We start from the raw sequence: 27,881 nt of genomic DNA on the forward strand, positions 1-27,881 counted from the left end.
TTCTCTGAAGCTAGGAATGACCACCACTTCCCCGTGTCCTCATGAGGAGGTAGACCTAAGTCAATGACTGTCTGACAACAAAATATAAAAGGTTAGCCCCTTGGACCCAAGTGAAAGTGGTGTCCAACTCTTTGCCACCCTATAGATTATGGAAATTCCATGGAATACCCCAGGCCAGAATACTGGAGTGGGTAGCCTTTCCCTTCTCCAGGGGATATTCCTGACCCAGGAATCAAACCCAGGCCTCCTGCATTACAGGCAGGTATTTTGCCAACTGAGATATCAGGGAAACCTGGTCTCAAAGGAGAACTAATTACCCTTTGAAGGTGAGGATTAAAACCTAATCCTTTCATGCATTGTCATGAAATGCATGCAACAGAGACAACTGTGAGTTTTGGTTCCAAAATTTTCCTGTGGAAATAAACTGATATTAGTCTCTGATGCGATGAAGGATTAGGTTTTAATCCTCATCTTCCCCTGCTTCCCTCACTCCTCCTGAGGCACTGTCTTCTAATGAACTGCTTGAATTTCTCTGACTCTGCTTAATTAGTGAGTCTGGTGCATCACATACATTGAGAGAAAAAGGTATGCTTGTTCTTAGTTCCATCATCATATTTTATTTATGCTCTATGGTTTCTTTTTGTTTTTATATATTTTCACTATATTGTCCATTTGCTTTACTCTGATGTGTGTGCTCTAATAATCTGGAAGACTGGGTTTTTGTTGTGATGGATAATCATTGTGGGTGTTTACACTTAATCCTGCATTTTGTTAAACAGAATCCATAAGCAGTGACAAAATTAGAATATTTCTTCTTTCTCACATCCTTTCAATTTTCTTATTCCATAGTCATCATTTTTCTTTCTTATGGTTAGTCCTGTAGTTAATTAAATCTGTGTTTATAGCCAGCGTTATTCCTATATTTTCTGGCTGACTTCAGTTCTTTCACAAGTAGTTTCTTCATGAAGGGCTTATGGAAATTAGATATCTTGAGTTTTTGCAGATTACAGGTGTTTTATTTTTTTTCTTGTCATTATATTTGAATAAGTGAATATAAAATTGAGTGTTTGTTTTGCAATAAACATTTTTATTCCACTTGTTTTGAATTTATCTCTTTGTCATTGATATTAGACCTTTTCAAAATATAAACATTTAAAGTGCTCATCTTTCCTTATATTTTAAAAAGGTCAGCCATATTTCACAAATTTCAATATATTGTATTGTTATTTCTATTCAGTTTGAAATATTTTATTTTCATTTTAATTTCTTTTCTGCCTCACATTATTTAGAAGTATTTTGCATTGTTTCTAAATATGGGGGAGGAGGTGGGTTCAAGATATATGCTACTGTTTTCCAATGTAATTCCACTATAGTCAGAAAAACCCTGTATGGTTTCCATGATTACTTATTGAAATAAGAATTGGGTCTTTTTTTTATGGCCTACATGGGCCATCTTGGTGAATTTACTATATATGCACTCAAAAAATCAATTTTGTAGTTACCAGGTGTGGTATTTTATAACCATTGGTTAGCTTGCAGTACCTAGCAGAGTGCCCAAAGAAGTAAACACCATCCCTAGAATCTCTTCTCATGTGTGGAAAATGGGAACTGCAGGCACGATTATGTTAAGGACTTTTCAATGGGGAAATAATGTGGATTTCCTATAGGACCCAACGGAATTCCAAGGGCCTTCATAGGAGGGAAGGAGTAAGGTCAAACAGGAAAAAAAGGCAATCTGATGACCAAGTTAGAGAGGAGTCTAAGCTTCTGACTTTGAAGATGCTGGGAGGGACCACAAACTAAGGCTAGAGAAGCCTCGAGAAACCTTAAAGGTTTGTAAGAAAATGGATTCTCTCCTAGAGCCTCTAGAGGAATGCAGCCTTGCCAACACCCTGGTTTTGACCCAGTAAAGCCCATTTTGGACTTTTGATCTCTGAAATGGTAAGATAACAAATTGTTTTAAGCCATTAAATAATTTGGAAAGTTGCTACAGAAGTAATAGGAAACTAACATATAGATCAGGGTGATTCATGATACTGTTCAGATCATCTGTGTTATACTTAGTTTTTGTCTAGTTGTCTTTCCAGTTGCTCAGAGAGGAATCGGGTTCTAGAATTGTCTTCATTCCTTTAATCCTGATTTTTTTGCTTTGTCTAAATTGAAGTCCTCTTTTTAGATGTATACATGTTTGTGGCTGGATTTCCACTACAGCCTAAGTCTAGAGAAGCAGCTCACCTCTCAGTTAAGTTCTTTTATGTATAATTGGATCTCTCCGTTTCAGTGTATGTTTCTGGGATCAGCCAGAGATTTGTAGAGAGTTTATCAACAGAATCTGGGGCTTCTACCCACTGGCTATCTCCTTTCCAGGATTCCCACCTTTATGTCTAACACCAGTGGTTGCTCTGAAAGCTATCCTCTTTTTCACCATATGGACTAGAAACTTCATATTAAGGTAATTCACTTGTGCTGCCTTCTGCCTGCCTGTGCACACATGCTCAGCTGTTCAGTCGTGTCTGACTCTTTGGGACCCCATGGACTCAGCCTGCCAGGCACTTCTGTCCATGGAATTTTCCATGCAAGAATACTGGAGTGGGTTGCTGAGGATTTCCTGAGGATTTGCATAAAAAAAAATTTGTCTATTTTACAAGCATTAACTCCCCTCCAGAATCTATTAATGAAATCTAATCTCAGGAGTGACAGCCCACCACATAACACACTCAAGGGGAGATTGTAGGGGGTGTGTACACCAGGGGGTGGAAATATCACGTAGGGGCATCTCAGATTTCTGCCTGCCACTAATTGCTATACAAAAAGTGAAATCAACCTCTTGAATTTTATTATATGAATACCACTCCATTATCAAGAACAAGTCACAGGCTTCATTTCTCTTTCTCCATGTTATCTAAGATAATGTGACATTTATATGTTCCTATTCTTAGGAGCCAGGCGGGCTACAGTCCGTAGAGTTGCATAGAATCAGACATGACTGAAGCGACTTAGCAAGCATGCACTCTTAGAAGAGAAAAAAAAAAACTGTGCTGTGACTATTATATTCATTTCATAGGTATCTCACATTTTAGGGGCCATGGTATTTTATTCTTGAGTTTTCTACAGTTTTTGCTTCTTTCTCTCCCCTGCCTCAACCCCAGCCACAGACCACTCACTGCCTTTCTGTTTTATTGCCCTTTTCTCTTGTTTTCTTCTCTTGTGAATATTTATAATACTTAGACCTGTAAAGGAAACTTAAGGGTTTAGTGTTCTTCAAAGTTAAATTGAGTTCATTTTGTACAACTGCAAGCATAAATTTGACTCCATCGATTTCCATGGATTTCTAAGTTCTTTGGAAAAAATTTACTGTGATCTCTAGCTGGAGGCATTCTAAAATTATTTACAACTATTTCCATAATTATCCTTAAGCTCTGAGAAAGCTGCCTACAATTTATACTGTTCTTCTTAGGAATGTTTTTCAAAAGACTTAGCACACTGTAGCTTTCATGTAGCTTTGGGGGTGTTTACAATGCCGTATTATTGCTCAGGGATCAGCTTGGTGGTGCCCAAGCGCACAGGACACAAATCCTCTTTAAAACTGTTTGCTTGTCTATTTAGAAGCCTTTAAAGCTATTGTTCCAAACTAATGCCAGAAGATTAAAATACCTGATAAAGTTTTTAAACCTTAGTCAATTTACAATTCCATCACCAGGAAATAAGATTTGAAATAATTTGTGTTTTTTTAACATAAAAATTCTTATACTATACCTACTAAAGCATTTGATAAGGAAGAACAATCCAAATTAGTACAGGAATGGAAGCCCTGAGTTTTACAGCTGTGAACATTGCTTTTGTCAACTGACAAGACTAAAACAATTTAGTAAGGATTCTGATATCCTTTATTCAATGTAAAATCCATGAACTGGGATGTACACTGCCTTACATGCAATGGAGCACCCTTCCTGAAGGGTCTGAAGCAAGAGCAAGTTTTACACTGTTACAAGAGGCAACTTAGGGCACAGATGACTAGAAGGTCAGGGATTTACTTATAAGGCTAATAGATCTTACTGTCTAAGGTCAGGTAAGCTAGCTAAAGCTGAATTGGAGGATTGTGCATGTTAGGTTTTCTTGACAAGTGCTTTCTGTAGTAAGTGGAGACTGACCGGTTTAGATTTCTGACCTGGGCTAACCTCCATTTGGTGGATTCTGATATGTAAATTAAGTTCCTCACTGATACAGGTGACGATTTTTGGATGAGAAAACAGGTTGTGAAACAAAGTAGAGAACTGCAGATTCAGAATTAAGCAGAGGCAAAGTGTTCCCCAATGTCTCAGCAGGTAAATAATCCACCTGCTACCCAGGAGATTCAGGTTCAATCCCTGGGTCGGGAAGATCCCCTGGAGGAGGGCATGGCAACCCACTCCAGTATTCTTGCTGGGAAAATCTCAGGGACAGAGGAGCCTGGTGGGCTACAGACTATGGGGTCACAAAGAGTAGGGCATGACTGAAACGACTGAGCACAGCACAAGGGATCTACTCCCAATTCAACTCCTTTCCTCAAAATATATCTATGGTTATATAGAAATAACTTTTTATAAACTGAATTGCTAAAAACCACAAGGCTTTTAAAAAACTCATCCTGTTGTAAATTAAATAACCACTTTAATTCATAATTAGATTTATTGAAAGTGGAACATAACAATTGCATACTACCTTCGTTTCTTCAGATGTTTCTATTTGGAAAATATGAGCTGCAAAATTAAGTAGACAAATGTACTTTACTTCTGTTTGAGCTGTAACCTTTCTACCCTCTAGGATTTCCCCCCAATATCAGTTCCTTTACATTCTGATGCAGTTAGCCTTTCTTGGAAGCACTGGTTGATTTGTACTCTTTCTGACATGATTTATAAACAACTGATGTTTAATTGCTTTCCAAGAGCATTCAGTTGGGGGTCACTTAAAACTGACCTTTCTAATAGGGTGCTGAGGTGGAGACATGAAGGGGTGATCCTTATTGCTACTCTCCTAAGACATGACTTAAATTCCTACCTAGGTTTTTGCCTTGTTTCTTTCTCACTTTGCCTAGACTAATTTTGAGACATCTGTAAAATGGTGGCCAAATACCCTAAGAAATGCACAAAATGTTTGAATAGTCTCAAAAACATTTAAGCTCTTCAGAGATTTGATTATTTTCTTACCACAATGAGCACTCAGAACATGTGTTGAAAATCATATGTATGTAGTTGAACTATTTCTGTAAAATTAATTTTTGAGGGTGTGGTATCTTGGGTAAAGGGAAGTATATGACCTCAGAGCAACCATTCAAATTTCTACTTGGCTCCTTACCAGTTCTTTGTGTCCTTGGATAAATTATACTGAGTTTGACATTTTTCCTTAAATAAAAAGAGATGATAAATGTAATTACCGAATTTGCTTGTATTAACAAGGAAAGTATGTAAAATATCTAAAATATAGATTATTTTTAAAAAATTATAGGTGATTTTATAAACAGTATTCCATTTTGGACATCATATATTCTAAATTTTTAAAATAATTGTGGATTAATGATTCTATTAAATTGTTTTATTTAATTTTTTATTTTCTTCCATACTTAAATATGACAAACGAATTTCTAATTAATAGTAGTCATGCGTTTGCCCAAAATAGCTGGAGAGTACAGCACTTTGAATATAGTTTTCTGTCTATAACAATAAATCTACTTGTCCAATTTTCAAGTTAAGATCTTTGTCATAATTCTTATTTTCTATTCTTTCCCATCTATAAGTGATATCTTATATCAAGAGTGAAATTTTAAAGACTGAATGTGGTGAGGACAATTACAGATATTTGACAAAGATATAACCAAAGAATCAATAGCCTCTTTTATTAATATAAACACAGATATTCCACAAAAGAATTCCTTTGCTTGGAGGAACAATAATGCATCTGAGAAGTATGAAGAGGGTATTTTTTTCTTAATCCAGAATGTTTTGATGGAGACATTGTATCCATTGGAATAAAAACAGCAGACAGGGATGAAAGTTTGAAGGTCAAAAAGAATTTTAAACTAAAGAATTAGACCTAGGCATCATTACCATTGAGTTTGAAAGATGAATATAAATTTCGTCTCAATAAAAAGAAATTGAATGAACATAAATGTTTTAAATGGGTATGATCCTAAACTTCAAGTGTGTTTATTTTTAAATTATAGTTTGGTTAAACTATAAGGACATATTTTCAAGTCTTCTCTTCCGGCTCTATCAAAATAACAGAGTGGGTGACTTAAACAACAGATTTTTATTTCTCAGTTCTAAAAGCAGGGAAGTCCAAGAATATGATGGCTGCAGATTTGGTTCTTGTTGAGGAACCTCTTCCTGGCATACAGACTACCACTCCTGTATGTGTCCTCATATGGCAAAAGACCTCGTCTAAGGATATTCTTCCTCATGACCTCATATAAAGCTAATTAATTCCCAAAGGCCCCCCCTTCAAATACCATCATGTTGGGAGTTGGGGCTTCAATATGAATTTTGGGAGAACATGAAAATTTCATCCACAGTGTGTATAAAAGCATGGTAGACTCGTTATCTGTGTAACTTGACAGGTACCATATTATGTAGACAAAGTGATATTTGTACACAGTTATACAACAAAAGGCAGAGGAACCAGAGATCAAATTGCCAACATCTGCTGGATCATGGAAAAAGCAAGAGAGTTCCAGAAAAGCATCTATTTCTGCTTTATTGACTATGCCAAAGCCTTTGACTGTGTGGATCACAATCAACTGTGGAAAATTCTGAAAGAGATGGGAACACCAGACCACCTGATCTGCCTCTTGAGAAATTTGTATGCAGGTCAGGAAACAACAGTTAGAACTGGACATGGAACAATAGACTGGTTCCAAATAGGAAAAGGAGTTCGTCAGGCTGTATATTGTCACCCTGTTTATTTAACTTCTATGCAGATTACATCATGAGAAACGCTGGACTGGAAGAAACACAAGCTGGAATCAAGATTGCTGGGAGAAATATCAATAACCTCAGATATGCAGATGACACCACCCTTATGGCAGAAAGTGAAGAGGAATTCAAAAGCCTCTTGATGAAAGTAAAAGAGGTAAGTGAAAAAGTTGGCTTAAAGCTCAACATTCATAAAACTTAGATCATGGCATCTGGTCCCATCACTTCATGGGAAATAGATGGGGAAACAGTGGAAACAGGGTCAGACTTTATTTTTCTGGGCTCCAAAATCACTACAGATGGTGACTGCAGCCATGAAATTCAAAGATGCTTACTCCTTAGAAGGAAAGTTATGACCAACCTAGATAGCATATTCAAAAGCAGAGACATTACTTTGCCAACAAAGGTTCGTCTAGTCAAGGCTGTGGTTTTTCCTGTGGTCATGTATGGATGTGAGAGTTGGACTGTGAAGAAGGCTGAGCACCGAAGAATTGGTGCTTTTGAACCGTGGTGTTGGAGAAGACTCTTGAGAGTCCCTTGGACTGCAAGGAGATCCAACCAGTCCATTCTGAAGGAGATCAGCCCTGGGATTTCTTTGGAAGGAATGATGCTAAAGCTGAAACTCCAGTACTTTGGCCACCTCAAGTGAAGAGTTGACTCATTGGAAAAGACTCTGATGCTGGGAGGGATTGGGGGCAGGAGGAGAAGGGGATGACAGAGGAGGAGATGGCTGGATGGCATCACTGACTCGATGGACGTGAGTCTGAGTGAACTCCGGGAGTTGGTGATGGACAGGGAGGCCTGGCGTGCTGCGATTCATGGGGTCGCAAAGAGTCGGACACGACTGAGCGACTGATCTTATCTGATCTGATCTGATACATGGATGAAGAAGAATCAAAGGTTTGTAGTGTAAGATAAATTTTATCAGGTATGAGATAAATTGTGAATTTTGAGGCAAGAGATAATAACCAAAAATATCTGAAGTTTTAGTTGCAATTCTATAATCCCTGCTGTTAATGGAACTTCTGTAATATTTTTCCTACCAAAAAATTGTTGTTGTGGTTGTTGTTCAGCTGCTAGGTCGTGTCCGACTCCTTGTGACCCCATGGACTGCAACATACCAGGGTCCTCTGTGCTCCATATCTCCTGGAGTTTGCTAAAATTCATAGCTATTGAGTCAGTGATGCTATCTAACCTCTTCCTCCCCCTGCTCCTGCTTCAATATTTCTCAGCATCAGGGTCTTTTCCAATGTATTGGTTCATCACATTAGGCGGCCTAAGTATTGGAGCTTCAGCTTCAGCATCAGTCCTTCCAATGACTATTCAGAGTTTATTTCCTGTAGGATTGACTGGTTTGATATCTTTGCTGTCCAAGGGACTCTTAAGAGTCTTCTCCAGCACCACAGTTTGAAAGCATCAATTCTTCAGTGGTTCAACCTTCTTTATGGTCCAACTCTCACATCTGTACATGACTACTGGGAAAACTGTAGCTTTGACTAGACAGACCTTTGTTGGCAAAGTGATGTTTGTGCTTTTTAATACACTGTCTAGGTTTGTCAAAGCTTTCCGTCCAAGAAGCAAGTGCCTTTTAATTTCATGGCAGCAATACACTGTTTGCAGTGATTTTGGAGTACAAGAAAATAAAACCTGTCACTGTTTATACTTTTTTCCCTTCTATTTGCTATGAAGTATGAGACCAAATGCCTTGATCTTAGTTTTCTGAATGTTAAGTTTTAAGCACTTTCCTCTTTGTTCTCATCAAGAAACTCTGTAGTTCTTCACTTTCTGCCATTAGAGTCATTCCTCTGCCTTTTCTAAACCCAGTTTGTACATCTGGAAGTTCTCAGTTCACATATTTGTATTACGTTGTTGCCTCTGAGCTTACTCCAGGAAGTGCTGTGGACCAGCAGTTCAGCAGGGGCCTATACCCTGGTGGGGGTGAAGGCAACTCTTCAACCACCTCATATCAAGCAGACTTAGTGAGGTCTCAAATGATCATCCCCTGTTTAGTGGCCTGAGGTTAGTGTCCTCAGTGGGGCCTGGCTTAGGGAAGAAGTGGTAAAATACACAACATCCAAGGACATACAGATTACAAATGTGTAACAGTTAGGACTAACCCCGATTCATTCATTTCTTTTACTGGTTTCAGAATACTTGAGTATTTTTTTCATTTACATTTTCTAATCAGGGTAAGGAGAGAATTAGGATAAATATACAAATATGAAAAACTATGGCTTTAAAAATTGGTTTCTCTGTTTCTGAATAATTTTACTCAAAAAGAGAATTTCTTCTAATGTGACACACATAGTTCCTTAAAAAAAAATAGTGGGATACCTGTCAAACCGCAAACCTTTCTTTCTTGGTTGGAATGTAGTGTAGAGTGCTATGCCCTTTTTTATCTCCACCAAGGAAAAATATATTTAAATGAGTACTTTTTTCTCTTAACTTTGAACTTAATGAAATGTGTCTTTAAAATAAAAACCCGAAAAACATTCCTAGAGTGTAGTAAAAATCAGTGTGTGCTAGAAAGTAGATTTTGGGAAGCGTACAATGTATTCTGTGGTAATATTCACTATTCTGTAAATCTTGCCCATTTACTTAGGCAATGTTATGAATGCTATCTACTGTGGGTTTCTGAAGAATGTTCTGTGCTATATGCCAAATAATCTCATTTTGATTCCACTTAAGTTATTCTTGGGATTACCCTAAACCAGTAGAAGAACATAGAATTGTAAGGATAATCCTAGAAATATTTAATAAGGATTGTAAGAAATATATATCCTCAAGTTTATAAAGAAACATCATAGTATCTTGGATATTTGAAACATAACAGGTCATGGGATGAAACCAGTAAAATATGTCCTTGTGTGCTCTGCAATGTCCTCACCTCTGCATTTTCTAGAAGTACATCTTAGACTAAGGCCATCTTATATTAAATGAGCTAAATTATAGTAAGTACTTAGCTCAGTAATTGACTATGGTTGGCAGTCAATAAATGTCATTTTTCTTCTCTGAGATTTATGTAATGTATAATATAAATATATTTTATAAATATAAATATGTATATAAATATATAATATATAAAACTATAAATATATTTATATATAAATATATATATAAATATAAATGTATTTTTGCAACTTTGAAGACATGGAGTAAATTTTAAAGTAACAATTTCAACAAATAACAATAAATAGCTCTAAGAACATAAATGTTAAAATATAAGACATCAAAATGAGGCAGCCAATCAGTTAAAAAGAAAAGCTCAACAGCAATTAAATATGAGGATATTCTTTAAAGATTCAAACAGTAACAATTTCCAAAGAAAATTTAATGTGATTTTAAAGAAAATACTAATATTGGGCCCAGAATTCCCTCATATGAAGGGAAAGCTCTACAGATGATGATTCAAGTGGCTAGCTTCAAAACTGCTGCTGAAACATGGTTCCTGACGGACTTCTGAAAATAAAGGCAAGTCACTTTTCACACAAGCAGGAAACTACAGAGGTAGCTGGTGAATCATATGATAATAAACATATTCTTGTTAATGGTTGTCCCATGCAAGAGAGCAACACAGGCCTAATTGTTTCTTTCTATTTCCTATGCTTTTCACAACAATCTGAGAGGTGAGTTCAGCTTACCCATGTATAGATATTTTCCTATCTATTCATTATTTGAACACTAATGCCACAAATTACACTTTAAATTTGTAAAACATTACCTACCAATTCTATTTTTTAAGACAATAAAATTACTTTTTAATATCTAATGCTTTCAAAAACAGCTTGCAACAACCATCAAAAACTAGTTTCAAGCTCAACATTCACTTTATGAAACCATGCATCCTTCATAGCATGATGTGTTCACTCATCCCAAAACACCCCCAAAATGGTAGAGAGGGAAGCATGTATTTGAAGGGGGAAACAAAATGCATCCATCACAATTCTCTTCTGTGGATGACAGGAGACACTGGGAGCCTCCAGGCCTCATGTGTGGTGACTATTGCTCCCTTAAAAAGGAATTTTTAAGCAAGGTTTCAGGGCAAAAAACAAACATGCAAAAAAATCCGTTCCATTTCTTTATACCATCAGTAGTTAAAATGAAATATTCTTTTAAAAGATGAAATTGCCATTATCTCAACAAACATCAAGCATCTAAGAATAAATCAATCGCACAAAAAATATGCAAAATCTTTCTGAGGAATACATACTGGATATAACAATGTATTAGAGAATATATCTGGATTTTTATGTAATCTCAATCATAATCTGTGAAAAAATAGTTTTATTTTAGGCTTTATAATTTTAAAAAGAGGTGGAGTACTTTTTACAGTGGCCCAGGAATCCTAAAGCTTCTGTCAAATAAAAGCTCTTGCTCTGTATCACAAAAGGGATTTTTAGGGTAACAACTGTATCACAAAAGGGATTTTCAGGATAACAAGCTTGGCTTCTGAGTAGTCATCAGTTGCCAGGGAAAATCTGGGGAGGAAGTCTGCAGGGTGTGTAAACTTTTTCTGATTGGTTGGTGTGAGGCAGCAGGGTGGTGTTCCAGAAAGCTCAATTGTCAGCCTTCTGCTTTTAACCAGTCTAGAGTCCACATGCTTCACAGCCTGAAGCTACCATATTCCCCCTGAGTGGGGGCGTTAGTTCCTGGAGAAGAGCTCAGAGCTACCTATATCCGTTCAGGGTGTCCACTTCATAAAGATGTATAATGTGTAAGTGGCAAGTTAAGTTTTATTTGGGGTAAAATGAGCACTGCAGCTGGGGAGACAGCACCTCAGACAGCTCTGAGAAACTGCTCCAAAGAGGTAGTTAGGGGAAGGTCAATATATATAATTTTGGTGAAAGGGGAATTCAGTGCAATCAAGTGTTTATTTTACAAAAGGTTCTCAATTAGTCATGAGGAGCTGATGTCACCATGAAGAGATTTAGTGCTTTTCTAGATATGAGGAGATGCAACAATTGTGATAGCATCACCAACTTAATGGACATGAATTCACACAAACTCCGGGAGATAGTGAAGGACGGGGAGGCCTGGCATGCTGCAGTCCCTGGGGTCACAAAGAGTCAGACATGACTTAGCGACTGAACAGCAGCGAGAAGAGATCATGAAATCAGTTCCTGAAAGTATCTGTCTAAAGACCTGTTTCACCAGTTTCCCTGGAGCAGAGTGTCTCACTGTCTACCTTGAGCTCCCTTCAGGGTGTGTCAAAGGTCAACAGCTGCAGCGGCAGAGAGGCAGATGGCAAATGCCCTTGGCAAGCACCAATTTGTAATTAGCAAGGGGGGACCGGGACCCAGCCCCACTGACTGACTTTCATTTGTTTTTGCATTTCTTCACTCCTCAAACTAGTTAACTATTTGATTCTGCCCTTTAGAACTCAGGGAAGGTCTAGGAGGCTGAAACCTTACCCCACAAGCAAGAAATGGGAGACAGGAAAAGGCTTTACACCTGGGAGGGTCCCACAGGGTTCTGCTCAGTTTCCACTTCCCCTTTTCTTTGTTACTTCTCAATCTTGAGGGGAACAGGTGTTGGACAAGAAAGGGGCTAACATTTTGGATAGAAAAGTTAATTGTAAACTTAACAGAGGAAGTAAGTTTTGGGGGGACTTGGTTTCAGAGGAAATTGTAATTGAAAGGAGTGAAGAATTATAGACCAATGGTGGACCATTCCTCAGCATTAACAGTAGCATCTCTGAGGGAAAAAGAAGGAAGAATGCGATATAGAAACAACTGAGGTAGGTAGTGAGATATATTAACTTGGCAATAAAAAATGATGATAGAGAATATTCTGCTCTCATTTCTCCACCTCTCCAGCTGGAAACATCTTTTATGTAAGAGCATATGGGTAATTTTCATCCTTAAATGCATAGAAGTGCTTGAAAACAAATACTCTGTTCTTAATAGTATGTTTAATATCTTGGAAAAAGAAAACTCAACCTAATAGCCCATTTGTTAGTCTAATATTCTAAAATGACTCAGTTGATAGATGTTTTGAACTTTAAGCAAAATTAGCTCTCTGGCAATAAAGTAGAACTGGTTAAGTCATAAGCGAGATATGTCTTAATAAAATTTTGATTTAGGAAATTTGAGATTGTTTAAAAACAATTATAATTTACACAAGTTTTTCATTCAATTAGTAACTTACATTATTTTATTCAACATTATTTTCACTAATACAGTGAAATGGAGTGTGTGTATATATATATATATAAAATTGATTCTCATTATTCATGGTTATGTTTTATAGCATTACAAGAAACACTGAATTAGTGAAATACTGCTCCAAGGAGAAATATAGGGTTAAGTTCCTACAAATTTCTGAATACATTTTTGCAAGTAATTATTATATAACTCTATTTTAAGGTGTCTTTAAATAGAAATACACATTTTATTTATATTTATATATCTATAAATATATATGCATATTATATATATATGTATATATAGTTGATTCATTAACTTTAAAATCATGGCCAACGGCACTTTAACTCATACGTGAATGAAACTTAACTGACACATGTATTTTGTCAATGAAACATATTATAATTATAGCCTTCTTGCACAGAGGAATGCTATATAGCACTTTATCACTACACCCAGGGACCATTTTTAACAAGATTACCAACAAAAGCACAAAAATGAAGAAAGCATGGCACTGTATAGATGCAAAAGGGACACTTGAGAGCTGAGGCAGGAAGGCCATCACCTTGTTTGATCTCAGTTAGGAGCAGACATATTGGATGACTCAAATTTTCTTGGTGCTCTGTGTATGTCCCTGAATATGTGAGTAAATGTTGGGAGTATTGATTTTGGAGTTACAAATTCTAGTGAGCAGACTAAATTACAAATATGAAATCCATGAATAAGGGTTGACTGTGTATGTATATATGTGTATATATATACATATATATGTGTGTATGAATACACACACACACACACACATATATATATTCCACTGGAGAAGGCAATGGCAACCCATTCCAGTACTCTTGCCTGGAAAAGCCCATGGATGGAGGAGCCTGGTAGGCTGCAGTCCATGGGGTCACAAAGAGTCGGACACGACTGAGCGACTTCACTTTTCACTTTCATTCATTGGAGAAGGAAATGGCAACCTACTCCAGTGTTCTTGCCTGGAGAATCCCAGGGATGGGGGAGCCTGGTGGGCTGCCAGAACCTGTTTAAGATTCTTTGGCTTAGCAAGTCCTTCTCTGTTTTTCTTTTTTCCACCAAATATTTCAGTGAATTGCCTCTACATCTACCCAAAGCAATGACTGGTAGTAATCCTAGATTTTATCCACAGCTTTGAATGTAATTATTCATCAAATGTTTGTTGGAATACTTTTAGTCGTTTGTCACAAAATCAATAAGTTATTTTGAGCATGACTGTAATTTATTAGAAGGATTCTGGCATCACTTATGAAACCCAAGGCAAGAATCAATGTGAGCTTGCATATGGAACTGTCACCAGACTTGAGTGTCTTCAGGTTCTTTCTCTCCTTCTTTTGTTTCTACTTCTCTCTACCTATTCATATCATTCTTGTCCATCATTAGCTTCCTCTCCTACAAAATATCAAGAGAATATAACCACCCATATTTGTTGAATGGACAAAACTTGTGGGAAAATATAGATAGCATTTCCTCTCCTAGGTCAATATTCACAAATCCATGAATCATACATTTTGATTACTGGAAAGGGTCAAACAACTGCTAAATAAACTTTCTGGAATTGAGTATATTTAATTACACAGGATAAATTTTATTCTATTGACATTTCCATGGATTTTTTTTTTTTTTGCAAATGGCAATAATGACCATTTGTACCCAACTGTTGCCCTAAAAAAAATAATTTATGGCGCAGTAGTCATACAAAGCAGTAGTTAAATGTGCTGTAACATACAGGGATACTTTTGCTGCACATACCTACCAGCCACACTCTTACATGTCTACGCATCACTAAGATGACAGCTTCATTTTTCAAATTATAAGATGTATTACTACACTGCCGAGGTCCAGCCCCGGCTGATACAGGGTATTCGAAGGAGAGACGGCTAGGCGACCTATTCAAATGTTAATTAGAGATAATAAAGAGTAATAGAATGAGGATAGCTCAGTAGGAAAATTCAGTGGAGAAAAGAAGCTGAGTGGCTTGGTTTACGCGGAAAATCAATATAACCCGTGACACCAGGTTAGCTCTGACCACGGAGGCCGCAGGCACCCTCTCGAATAGCGGAAGGTGCCCCACCTTAGACACCTTCTCGAGTGGGTCTTAGAAGCCCAGGCAAAGAAATGGTCGCAGAGGACATCCGCGCTCCAGATGGACACTCAGCTGGAAGTTAAAGGGAAGAATGACATGGGGAGACCAAGCGTTGGTGAGCAAGGCCCATAGCTTTATTTTCAACAGGGGCTTTTATACCCTAAGTTACACATAGAGGATAATAGGGGATGCAAAATCAGCAGTCTTTGATGCTTATCAAAAACCAGGGTTTCTTTCCTGCAGATTTATTGTATACAAATGGTTTAGGTGATTTACATCATCTTCTGGCCAGAGGCCTATTAACATTTTATGACTCTTGACAAGGACTTATCAACAAAGACTTATTTTCTCTAAGAGTAATTATTTTAAGGTTTGGCGCCATCTTCCGAAGATAAAATTGCATTCCTATAGGGCGGATGTGTAATGGGTTTACAAAGGAAAGAATTTATTACCTTAAGGGTCTAAAGTTACTAACACCAAGGCCACTACTTATTTTTTCTACATACCAACTATATTAATTAATGCACATTCAAGGATACAATTCAGGGGATGTGAAAACTTGGCAACAAACATTGGCTCATCAATGAAATCTTTTACTAGTTTTATTCTGACAGTTTCTAATTCTCTGAGAGGCTCTAAGCTATTTGAATATCTTAAGCTTCCCGTGCCTCTGGAGGCTGGGAGACTGTAAACAATCGTATGCATAGCTGTAGGTGTCCGGGTAAACTTGTCAGGCGAGTTAGAGAGCCATCTGAGGGGTTTGGATTTAAACACTCCTAATTGCCCAGGAACTTTATTAATTGGAGCTGTAAGTTAACTCTTTGACAGAGAGAGTGAGATGGTGGTGGGGGACAGCCCCCAGTAAAGTCAGAGGTGAGAGCACAAAGCAATAAAGTAGGCAGACTCTGGTTTTTGGGGGGTAGATGCTCGAGAATATCCGGGGGCACTCCCGAGGCTCGATCCCGCCTTTGCGTATGCCGAGCCTCCTTCCTCATGACCTTTGTCACGAGTGGAATGTCTCTCGCCGGCTCCCGGCATCTCCCCCTTTTTTATTTCTTAAAACAGCCAGATGTAGCTCAGTCGCGAGCCTCTGAATGCTCTGCCGAAGAATCCTGACAATACAAGGAAGAATGATTATGAGAAGCAGAATTAAAACAGCCACTGTAGCATAGCTAAGGAAGGTAGACAGCATATTTTTTCCTGAAATGTAGTTAGAGAAAGTATGGAAGAAATCATTTGCTGTTCCAGCGGCAGTAAAATCTAATCGGGAGTGTTCCATGGTTGCTATTTGATTGTGAAGTTTCCCTAAGTCTAGACCAATGTCAGAGCTGTTCCAGATATCTGAAATATGGTTTTTAATCTTTTCCCATTCAAAATCTGTCTCATTTACTTTCAGGGGTGTTACACATATCCACCGATAGTCAGCATGACAGGACAATGCCATTTTCACCTTTAAAGCCTGCAATTCAGTCCCAATATGTATTACTGTTTCCTCTAGGGCGTCTACCCTCATTTCTAACTTCCTGTCTATAGCTTCCTGTGTTGCCAATGCTAAAGAAACATTTTTGGACATAGAATCAACATATTGAGCAGTATGTACTTGTTGAGTCAATGATATTGCTGCCACAGTAACAGAAGTGATTGCACTTATCAAAGCTGCTATTCCCAAAATAAGTAAGCCCACAAACCGTCGTGAAACCGTCATGTTCGCATTAAATCCTGCAGTTGTTGTAATACAGCCAAACCGTAATTATCATACCAATAAGAATGCACAGACACAGGTATCATGAGATAGGGTGGGCGTTTCAACACAACAAAAGAACAAACATTATATTGGGGGGTCAAACAAGATGAAAGCATACATTGTTCACAACACCACTACCACAAAGGAGCAAACATTATATTGAGGGTTTAAACAAGATGAGCCAGGGAGCAGCTGTAGGCGCCGGCCCGGGGGAGCAGTGTCCCCAGCATCAGGAGGCAGAACGCGAGCGGCAGGCTGTGGGCCTCGGCGCTTACGGCGGGCGGAGGGGCGGGGTTTGCGGCCTTGGGCTAGCCGCAGCGGCTTGGGCTCCCAGCGTTCTCCTCTCGCCGGCGGGAGCGCGCTGGTCTGGACTGCATTCCGCGGGCGCGCTTTCCTCTCTGGCCCTCACTCGCCGCACAGATTTCTTTGCTCTAGGTCGCGGGGTGCAGCGAGAAGGGTACCGGGCGCTGCTGGCGGCGCGGAGGCGAGAGCTGGCTGGGGGAGGGGGAGCGAGCGAGTGCGCGCTGCGAACCTGGTCTTTGGGGAACGTGACATGACGAATTTGTCTGAAATCCAAATCGAAGAATCTGCATTCTGTAGAAATATACAAGCATACCCTCTCCCACAAGTTAGCAACACATCTGGCCTTTTCACTCTCCAGTATGGAGGTCTTTTTACTTGACCAGGGGCCGAGTCGTAGCCTGTAATTCAGGCATCTAGTGTCTCATCATTGTAGTCTGCCCCTGTGTGTTTACGTTTAAGTGATTAATTACAATTTGGACATAACTATTTGTCTAGCTGTTTTTCTAGATATGAAATTTATACCTTGAACCAGCTGCATTTTGATGGTGAATTTTGTGAGAATTTTTGGCCTTATCAATCTTTTTATTTAAGTTTAAAACAATTACTTTAGTCAATGCATCTGCCAAAGCATTTCCTTCATGTAAAGGGCCGGGCAAGCTGGAATGGGCTCTATGTCCCACAAAATATTTTTTATCTCTGTGTTTAATCTTTCTGTAAATCAGATAACAAGGAGAAGATAGTAGTTTTATTTTTTGGAATATTAGCAGTTTCAATATGAGGAAACAACCCAACAATATATCAGGAGTCAGTCAAAAGATTAAAGGTGTGGTCTCCTAAATGTTGAAAGGCCTAAATAACTGTTTGTAACTCAGTCTTGACATTTTATTCCCTTGAATTAAAAGATCTTTTAAAGGCCTTGGAGCTGTAATTTCCTGCACCCAAAAGGCTAGATCACTAGATTCAAATGTTTTGTGGCTCTTAGCTTGAGAAGTCAAGTTTTTTCTTTTCTGATAATAAGGTAAAAGTAAAAGCTATGTTACTCTTTGACCTTTATTAATTTATACAGTTTTGGTAGGCAGTGAGATCAAGACTTTAATTTCTCAATATAATCAGAATCTACTACACCATGTACCACCGAAATTTCTTTTTTTTTTTTTTTTTTTTATTTGAAAAGAAAGCGAGCTACGCCCCAGGACAAATCTTCCAAAGTCCTCGGGTAGGGGGCCAGCCACTCCCGTTGGAATTGGAGTAAGCGGCACGTCAGGGGTTAATATTGTTGCTCAATCCTCTTGCCTTTTCTCCTAGCCTGGGTGAGACCCCCCTGAGGGGGTTTTCTCCAAGGAGCACGCTCTGCATATTGTGTACTAAAAGCTCCTTTGTTTAAAAAACTTTTTATCTTCCTCAGGCTTAGGCAACTCTTTGAGAGGCTTTGGGGGCAAAGTGGGGAACTCCTGGGTCCTGGGAGGCACAAACAGAGGCGGTGGCAATCGCCTTAAATCAGAAAGTGGTGGATAAGTTTTTTAAAGGTTTGCGCAGAGGGGGAGGGAGCTCGCCAGGGCGCTCAGCCGCAGCGTCCTGTAAGCCCTCTCCTTCCTCGGGAGGTAAAGCACTTTCTCCCTCTTTTTTTTTTTTTTTCCAATAGCAGAAATTATGATCTGTGCAGAAAGTGGAGACTCACCACCATCCACCGCTATAGCCTCTCTCATAGGCTATTTAACAGCCTCATGACGGAGGTCCAGGACATGTCTAATCATAATACACAGAGCCAATAAATATTTGTCTATTCTTAGATGTAGAGAAACCCATATTTTCTTTTTTGAGAATATTTTTATTTATTTTGTACCCTCTTTACCCTATCTAAACTGCAGAGGGGACTAGAAAAGAAGCCTCAAGGTGAGGATCAAATTTATCCTCGGGACTAGAGAAAACCCTTTTCCGGGAAACTCCTAGCGGAGGCCCTTCCCCCCCCACCCCCCATGGAGGAGGAGGAGGGGGGATGGGAGCGTCCCGTATTTGTCCTCTCTTGTTCTGGAGATCTTTTAACTGTTTGGTGACTAAATCTTACAGACTGTCTGATAAGGGATGTTTCCCTCAAGCTCCTAGGAGCAGATGGTCTGACAGGGGAAGTTTCTCTTAGGCCTTTTGGGGCATCATTGTTTAAGAGATGCCGATCTCCATCAGAGTGATATTTAGCTATTATCTCGCCTAAATTTTCTTTTTCTTTTGGGGAAGGCTGATCTTGTTTTTCATCCCTAACTTTAAGTTGTTCCTGAGTAGTCATGGCTGCTAACATTTTTTTTAGTTGTCGATAGTCAGGTGGGTCTTAATTTTTTCATTTTTCTGAGGTTTAACTACAGTTTCGACCTCATTTTCCTCTTTAAAGGTTACTTTTTTAGATTTAGGGGCAGGTTTAGCTACAGCATTTTCTTCACTATGCCCTTTAAGATGTACTTTTTCTGAATCGGGGGCAGGGTCTAAGACATCTCTAATGATGTTCTATAAGGAAAAAGCGTCATTAGGGACATTTTCTGAGCCATGTTCGGCATGGTAAGTTTTTAGCTGTTTTCCTACTTTTTCTCAGACATCTAAGTTAACAGAGCCTTCGTCTGGGAACCAGGGACAGTGGTCTTGTACAAATGAAAAAAATGATTGAATGGCAGATTTTTTAACTTTGATTCCTCTTTTATTTAATAACTGTAAGATTACTCCTATAAAGAGCTGTCTTTCATTTGATTCAGTGTTACCCATGTCAGAATATTAAGTATAGTAAAAGATTTTGGTTTTAGCTATCAAAAGATCAGGCTTTTCTTTGGCCTTTTAACTTCAGAAACTGTTTTCTCTCTCTAAGTCTAACACTTTAACACTTTCAACACTTCCCACTCCTCTCGCCCTGTCTATCCTACAGGGGGGTCCGCGGCACCCTTGAGTGGGGTCCTAGCTGTCCCGAACACTGGAAGAACAATAGGGCTGATGACCCAGATTGTCCCAGGGGAGGAACAGTAGGCTGATGACCCAAACTGTTCCGAGGGAGGAGCAGTAGGGCTGATGACCCAAACTGTTCCGTGGGGGAACAAGAGAGCTGATGACCCAGTTGTTCCGAGAACGGGGGAGCAATAGGGCTGATGACCCTAATTGTTTTGGGGAGCTTACCTTCGAAAAACCTGTCTCGGGCGCCACCTGCCGAGGTCCAGCCCCGGCTGATCCAGGGTATTCGAAGGAGAGACGGCTAGGCGACCTATTCAAATGTTAATTAGAGATAATAAAGAGTAATAGAATGAGGATAGCTCAGTAGGAAAATTCAGTGGAGAAAAGAAGCTGAGTGGCTTGGTTTACGCGGAAAATCAATATAACCCGTGACACCAGGTTAGCTCTGACCACGGAGGCCGCAGGCGCCCTCTCGAATAGCAGAAGGTGCCCCACCTTAGACACCTTCTCGAGTGGGTCTTAAGAAGCCCAGGCAAATAAATGGTCGCAGAGGACATCCGCGCTCCAGATGGACACTCAGCTGGAAGTTAAAGGGAAGAATGACATGGGGAGACCAAGCGTTGGTGAGCAAGGCCCATAGCTTTATTTTCAACAGGGGCTTTTATACCCTAAGTTACACATAGAGGATAATAGGGGATGCAAAATCAGCAGTCTTTGATGCTTATCAAAAACCAGGGTTTCTTTCCTGCAGATTTATTGTATACAAATGGTTTAGGTGATTTACATCATCTTCTGGCCAGAGGCCTATTAACATTTTATGACTCTTGACAAGGACTTATCAACAAAGACTTATTTTCTCTAAGAGTAATTATTTTAAGGTTTGGCGCCATCTTCCGAAGATAAAATTGCATTCCTATAGGGCGGATGTGTAATGGGTTTACAAAGGAAAGAATTTATTACCTTAAGGGTCTAAAGTTACTAACACCAAGGCCACTACTTATTTTTTCTGCATACCAACTATATTAATTAATGCACATTCAAGGATACAATTCAGGGGATGTGAAAACTTGGCAACAAACATTGGCTCATCAATGAAATCTTTTACTAGTTTTATTCTGACAGTTTCTAATTCTCTGAGAGGCTCTAAGCTATTTGAATATCTTAAGCTTCCCGTGCCTCTGGAGGCTGGGAGACTGTAAACAATCATATGCATAGCTGTAGGTGTCCGGGTAAACTTGTCAGGCGAGTTAGAGAGCCATCTGAGGGGTTTGGATTTAAACACTCCTAATTGCCCAGGAACTTTATTAATTGGAGCTGTAAGTTAACTCTTTGACAGAGAGAGTGAGATGGTGGTAGGGGACAGCCCCCAGTAAAGTCAGAGGTGAGAGCACAAAGCAATAAAGTAGGCAGACTCTGGTTTTTGGGGGGTAGATGCTCGAGAATATCCGGGGGCACTCCCGAGGCTCGATCCTGCCTTTGCGTATGCCGAGCCTCCTTCCTCATGACCTTTGTCACGAGTGGAATGTCTCTTGCCGGCTCCCGGCACTACACCTTTAAAATTTAAATAGCAACACAACTTTATTGGCTTGGGTGATTTCCGATGATTAAAATATAACTCATTTAGAAGCATATTTTTTCCTAATATAACCTAATTACCCAAGTTTTTTATTTCAAAAAGATTATTATTACAGTCACCTTAGATTAAAATATACTTGAAGACTAAAGCCTAAAATAATATATGGGTAAGTTCTGAAGTTAAATTTAGGTATGATCTTAATATTTATTAATATATCAAAAATAGAATATATTTCTTATAGAGCATTTTGCATATAAATGGCTGGAATTGCACATTTTCTCAAGTTAAATTACCTGTTGAAAAGCCACATATATTGTTCAGTTTTGCTCTATGTCCAATTTTATATATATATACATATATATAGTGAAAGTGAAATTTGCTCAGTCGTGTCCAACTCTTTGCAACCCCACGGACTATACAGTCTATGGAATTCTCCAGGCCAGAATACTGGAGTGGGTAACTTTTCTCTTCTCCAAGGGTCTTCCCCACCCAGGAATCGAACCCAGGTCTCCCACCTTGCAGGTGGATTCTTTACCAGCTGAGCCACAACTACATATATAAATATAATCTCCCAGGTTAGCTGCTATTATCACAGGATCCCCTCTCATAGCTTATGCTCTCAGACCATTGTAGGTTATGTGTTAAAAGAAACAAACTAATGTAAATATTAAGATATGATCATATTTCCAATAAACATACATATAAACCAAGTACCACTTAGTAAATTATTTTAGGAATAACCATACAACTGACTACTTATACTACTTATTTACATAAATTACTGATTATTAAAAAGTTCAAATCAATAGTTATTCACATGTAAAATTTACCACACCCTTCTTCCCCATTCTGAGCTACTCATCTTAATACCTAAAATTCAGTTAATTATAGTTGAGTTTTATGAGTCATAATGGCTAGCCTTTTGTTACCACCCATAAAGACAAACAAAATCAAGAATTTATACATTATCTTTCTAGTACTCTGAGGTCTTCACACCAACATTTATGCCTTAGGGGCACATGGTTTGAAATTCATCTTCCTCATGGATAATTCACTCAAGTCATTTTAAGTACAAGTGCCAAATTTTGATGGAATTAGGAAGACATTTCTACCACATGAGAACTTAAGCACTGCTTGTGACTTCCAGAGATGTTTGCACTTTCCCAGAAATATCTTTGTTGTGAATTGAAATTCTGCAGCCAAAGACTAGATTTCAAATGCAAGGAAAAACAGATAACAGAAGAAGGGCAAATAATTCTCCCTGACAAGTACTTAATTAGTATCTTAATGGGGTATCTACACTCCTGAGAAGATGTTGTGCTGATATATGCACTATGTTATAAGGGCAAGTAGTCTAGAGTTTCTTTTTCCCCTTTGTAAGATGCTCTAGGTTCTTTTTCTGCAGTAAGGACTGAATGCACAAGCAGTACATAGATAATATCCTGACAGATGAATCCCCTTTACTGCTCAAAACCCACATCATGGGATCATTTAAAATAACTGTCAGTTCTAATGAGGTGGATGAAACTGGAGCCTATTATACAGACTTAAGTAAGCCAGAAAGAAAAACACCAATACAGTATACTAACACATATATATGGAATTTAGAAAGATGGTAACAATAACCCTGTATATGAGACAGCAAAAGAGACACTGATGTATAGAACAGTCTTTTGGACTCTGTGGGAGAGGGAGAGGGTGGGATGATTTGGGAGAATGGCATTAAAACATGTATAATAGCATATAAGAAACGAATTGCCAGTCCAGGTTCGATGCACGATACTGGATACTTGGGGCTGGTGCACTGGGACAACCCAGAGGGATGGTATGGGGAGGGAGGAGGGAGGAGGGTTCAGGATGGGGAACACATGTATACCTGTGGAAGATTCATTTTGATATATGGCAAAACCAATACAATATTGTAAAGTTAAATAAAATAAAATTTAAAAATAAAATAAAATAAAATAACTGTCAGGCTAAGTAGAGAATTAAGTGAAGTGGACCTACTGGGAAGGGCTTGTTGTTATTGTTTTAGATCTATATATTTTTTGTCTTTCCAGTTACACATTACTTTAGATGAATAGAACTTCACTGAGAAAATCAAGGCAAGGAGACTCAACAGTTTTCCACCACTCTTTCCACCTTCCCTTGTGGCTCAGCTGGTAAAGAATCCACCTGCAATGCAGGAGACCTGGGTTTGATCCCTGTTTTGGGAAGATCCCCTGGAGAATTACCCACTCCAGTATTCTGGCCTGGAGAATTCCATGTGCTACAGTCCATGGTGTTGCAGAGTCAGACTGAGCGACTTTCACTTTCATCCACCTATCTACTGTGTCCGCATTCCTTAGGTCAAACTTCTCTCCTGGTTCTGTGAAAGAATTCCCCGTGCATCTAGCTGGCATTCCATTCGCCATCTCCCACTTAAGGTCATTGCTTCAGCAATTATCCCCACCCCCCCCCCCACCTTTTTTTCTAGCACTGTTTTTTGCTTGTTTGTTTTTTCCCCCTCTCTAAAGCGCAATACCATCAGTGTACAGACATACTGTTATTTCTCTCATCTTAAAAAGCAAAGAGACCCCCTAAGAACTTTTCTTGTCTCCACTCTATCTTCCAGCTCCTGCACCATTTCCCTCCTCATAACTGGAGTGCAACTCTTTGAAAGGATTCTCCATATTCCTTGCATCTCCAAATGATTTCTGCCTATTCTTTCTTGGACGTATTTTGTTGAAGTCTGTTTTCCATACTGCTACCTCGGAACTGTTATCCAAGTGGAAATATTATTCTTCTCAACATCTTAGTTCTCAGCTGATGATCTATGATAATAATAAAAATACAATTAACAAGATAAAAAGTTTATTAATGTGTGTATCATGCCTGTATCACAAGGGCACACCCAGAAATGAGTAACTCAAAGGAGTGGCTTAGAATTCAGGCTATTCAGGCTACACAGACAATAACTTTGTAAGAAATGATAGCACAAAGGAAAGTCACTTTAGGCTTCCAGGGATAGCAAAATGTGGGAAAGCAGATTCATGGGAAACTGTTGGCAGATAAAGGCTAGTTAATAAAATTTGTCACATAAAGTCCTCTGGCAGTCTCCAGGATAAGGGTGTCTAAAGTTATCTCTGGTGCCTAACTTTTATCCTTCTTGGTAGAGGGAGGAGGGACACCTTTGAAAATTTATGTCCTGCTTCCCTGGTAGCTCAGACAGACCTGCAATGCAGGAGACCTGGGTTCGATCCCCGAGTCGAGAAGATCCCCTAGAGAAGGGAATGGCAACCCATTCCAGTATGCTTGCCTGGAGAATTCCATGGACAGAGGAGCCTGGTGGACTACAGTCCAGTTCATTCAGTCGAGTCAGACATGACTGAGTGACTGTCACTTTCTTTCACTTTTGGTAAATAAGCTGGGGGCAGAGAACTTTTCTTGTATTTGCTTCTTATTTGCTTTCAGCTCAAAATAATCCTTATGTCAAAGTGGCATATTGTGTGGTGGCATCCTGATTTCCTTCAACCTCCACGTTGCTAATCCTTTAATCATTTCTCAATATTCAACTTTCTTGACCTGTCAGTAGCAACTTATCTCTCCCTCCTCCCTTTAATACTTTCTTCACTTTGCCTCCAGGACGCCACAGTCCTGCTTTTGCCTTCTCAGCCCCTTTGCCAGCTTCTGTTTCTCTCTCAGACATCTTGATGTTCGAGCCTCTTGTCTCTATCTTCACTTATCCAGTCTCATGGTTTAAAATACCATCTATAAATTCCAAATTAATAAGCTCTACCTTAAACCTCTCCTTGAATTTCAGACTATTTTCCTACTTGACATTTCTATTTGAAGATTCAATAAGCATCTTGAACTTACCATGTTTGCCCTTAGTTCCTAATATTTCCCCCAAATCTTGCTCTTCCTGCAGTTCTTGCTATTAGACTTTACAGTAACCTCAACACTTTAGCTGCAAAAGCCAAAAAGCTTGATATTAAGCCATTTGTCCTTTCATCCCAAATTTGAGGCAAGTTCTGTTGACTCTACTATCAAAATATATCTGTAAATCACCAATTTCTCTCTACCACTACCATGATCTAACTACCCGCTTCTCATCTGTATTCCAACAGCCTCCTAAATGTCCTTGCTTCTAACATTGGCTCATCTTACCTTAAGTCTTCTAGTTAATTCTCAAGAAAGTAGCCAGGGATCTTGTCAATAAAAAGGAAAAGTCCAGCTGTGTTATTTCAATGCTGAAAAACCTGTAAGGGCTGGTCATTTCCCTTGAAGTAAATGCCAATGTCTTTAATATGACCTACAAGCCCTCATCTGACTCTCCCTGACTTTCCTCTGTCTCGTGCTGGTGTTTAGTCACTAAGTTGTGTCTGACTCTGTGCAACCCCATGGATGTAGCTGGCCAGGTTCGTCCGTCCATGGTATTTCCCAGGCAAGAATACTGGAGTAAGTTGCCATTCCTTTCTCCTGGTGATCTTCCCAACCCAGGGACTGAACCCTTGTCTCCTGCATTGGCAGGTGGATGCTTTACCCCTAAACCAATTGGGAAGCCTGCCTTTCCTCTATAATCTCTTCTCTTTCATCCCAACTTCACTCTGCTCAGTTCTGCTGGTTCCTTCAGTGATGTTTTAAGTATCCACATGCAACACAGCCTTTGCTTTTAACAGTCTTTCTACCCACAATGCCCTTCACTGAGTGATCCACGTGGTCCATTGACTTATTTCATTCAGGTCTCAAGTACTGTCTTGAGTTGCTGCTCCGGAAAACCTTGCTTGCCAAATCCAAGTAGTAATATTCCTCAAGCCCATCTCCATTCCCCAATTTTTCTCCCTGTTTTTTTTTTTCCTCCTCCATGTTTACCATTATATTTATCTTGCTCATTGTCCAATTTCTCTACTACAATGTAATAGGGAGAAGAATTTATTCTCCTACAGAATTTTGTCTCCTACAATGCCTGGCATGTTATAGTCAATAAAACTTTAATTTTATCATAATTATGATATGTCATTCATATTAATTTTTAGACAACGTGGTGAATGGATGGTTGCTGCCACTGCTCTGTGCACATGGTGTGGAGAATGACAGCTTGTCTATCATAACGTAGTGGAATCAGGGAGGCCTCTCACATCCCCTAATTCAGAACCCTGCATCAAGTACATGAGAATGTTACATTCACATAGCAGTGTTAGGATATAATGAAGAAATGGTGGTAATTGATAATAGTTTTTGTTAAACAAAGAGGCCTTTAGACTGATGTGTGGCTTTAATGCCATCATGGCCTAAATAAGCGAACCCAAATCAAAGCCTGTAAACCCCTCCAGGTCATGGAATCAAAATGCCAGCCAACTTTGCTTTAAGCCATAGCCAATCAAATCTCCTTTCTTTGCTTCCCCAGTTTCTCTCTGTGAGTCCTTTCCTGGGCTTCTACCCGTGGAGTGCTCCCAGCCACTTCCAGTTTGGTGCTGCCGGAGTCAAATCGATTTTTGCTCAAATAAACTCTTAAAATTTGTAACATGCCTTAATTTATCTCTTAATTCTTGGTTACATATAATTGGAATCAATCAGTCACCAGAATCAATCTTGATTGCATTTTGGGAAAATTTTTTTTACACTTTTACATTTTTTTTTTTACATTACAGTACATAACATGTCGGAGAAGGCAATGGCACCCCACTCCAGTACTCTTTCCTGGAAAACCCAATGGACAGAGGAGCCTGGTAGGCTGCAGTCCATGGGGTCGCTAGGAGTCGGACACGACTGAGCGACTTCACTTTCACTTTTCACTTTCATGCATTGGAGAAGGAAATGGCAACCCACTCCAGTGTTCTTGCCTGGAGAATCCCAGGGACAGGGGAGCCTGGTGGGCTGCCGTCTCTGGGGTCACACAGAGTCGGACATGACTGAAACGACTTAGCAGCAGCAGCACATAACATGTACATATTTGTATTACATTATATTACGTTACATTTTTACATTTAAAATGTATAAATTTTAAGTTTAAAAACATTACATTTTTACATTTAAAATGTAATGCATGAATGTTATAATCCTGATTCAGTTAGCCTGTGTAGGGAGGGAAAAATAATCTTCCCTGAGGAATCTCACTGTAATAAAAGATTAAAAAGAGAATAATAAA

The 27,881-nt window shown here is 39.1% G+C and overlaps 1 long non-coding RNA gene across 1 annotated transcript; it reads left to right on the forward strand.

Annotated features, from left to right (window-relative positions):
- The first annotated feature begins 456 nt into the window (after positions 1 to 456).
- LOC129657181 (uncharacterized) lies at positions 457 to 27,200 on the forward strand. The gene is made up of 3 exons (XR_008716587.1): positions 457 to 585; positions 6,953 to 7,104; positions 27,141 to 27,200. It is a non-coding gene; the product is annotated as an uncharacterized LOC129657181 (long non-coding RNA).
- Positions 27,201 to 27,881: the final 681 nt, after the last annotated feature.

The sequence above is a fragment of the Bubalus kerabau genome, chromosome 7 (genome assembly GCF_029407905.1).
Source record: "Bubalus kerabau isolate K-KA32 ecotype Philippines breed swamp buffalo chromosome 7, PCC_UOA_SB_1v2, whole genome shotgun sequence".
In the NCBI taxonomy this organism is placed as follows: domain Eukaryota; kingdom Metazoa; phylum Chordata; class Mammalia; order Artiodactyla; family Bovidae; genus Bubalus; species Bubalus kerabau.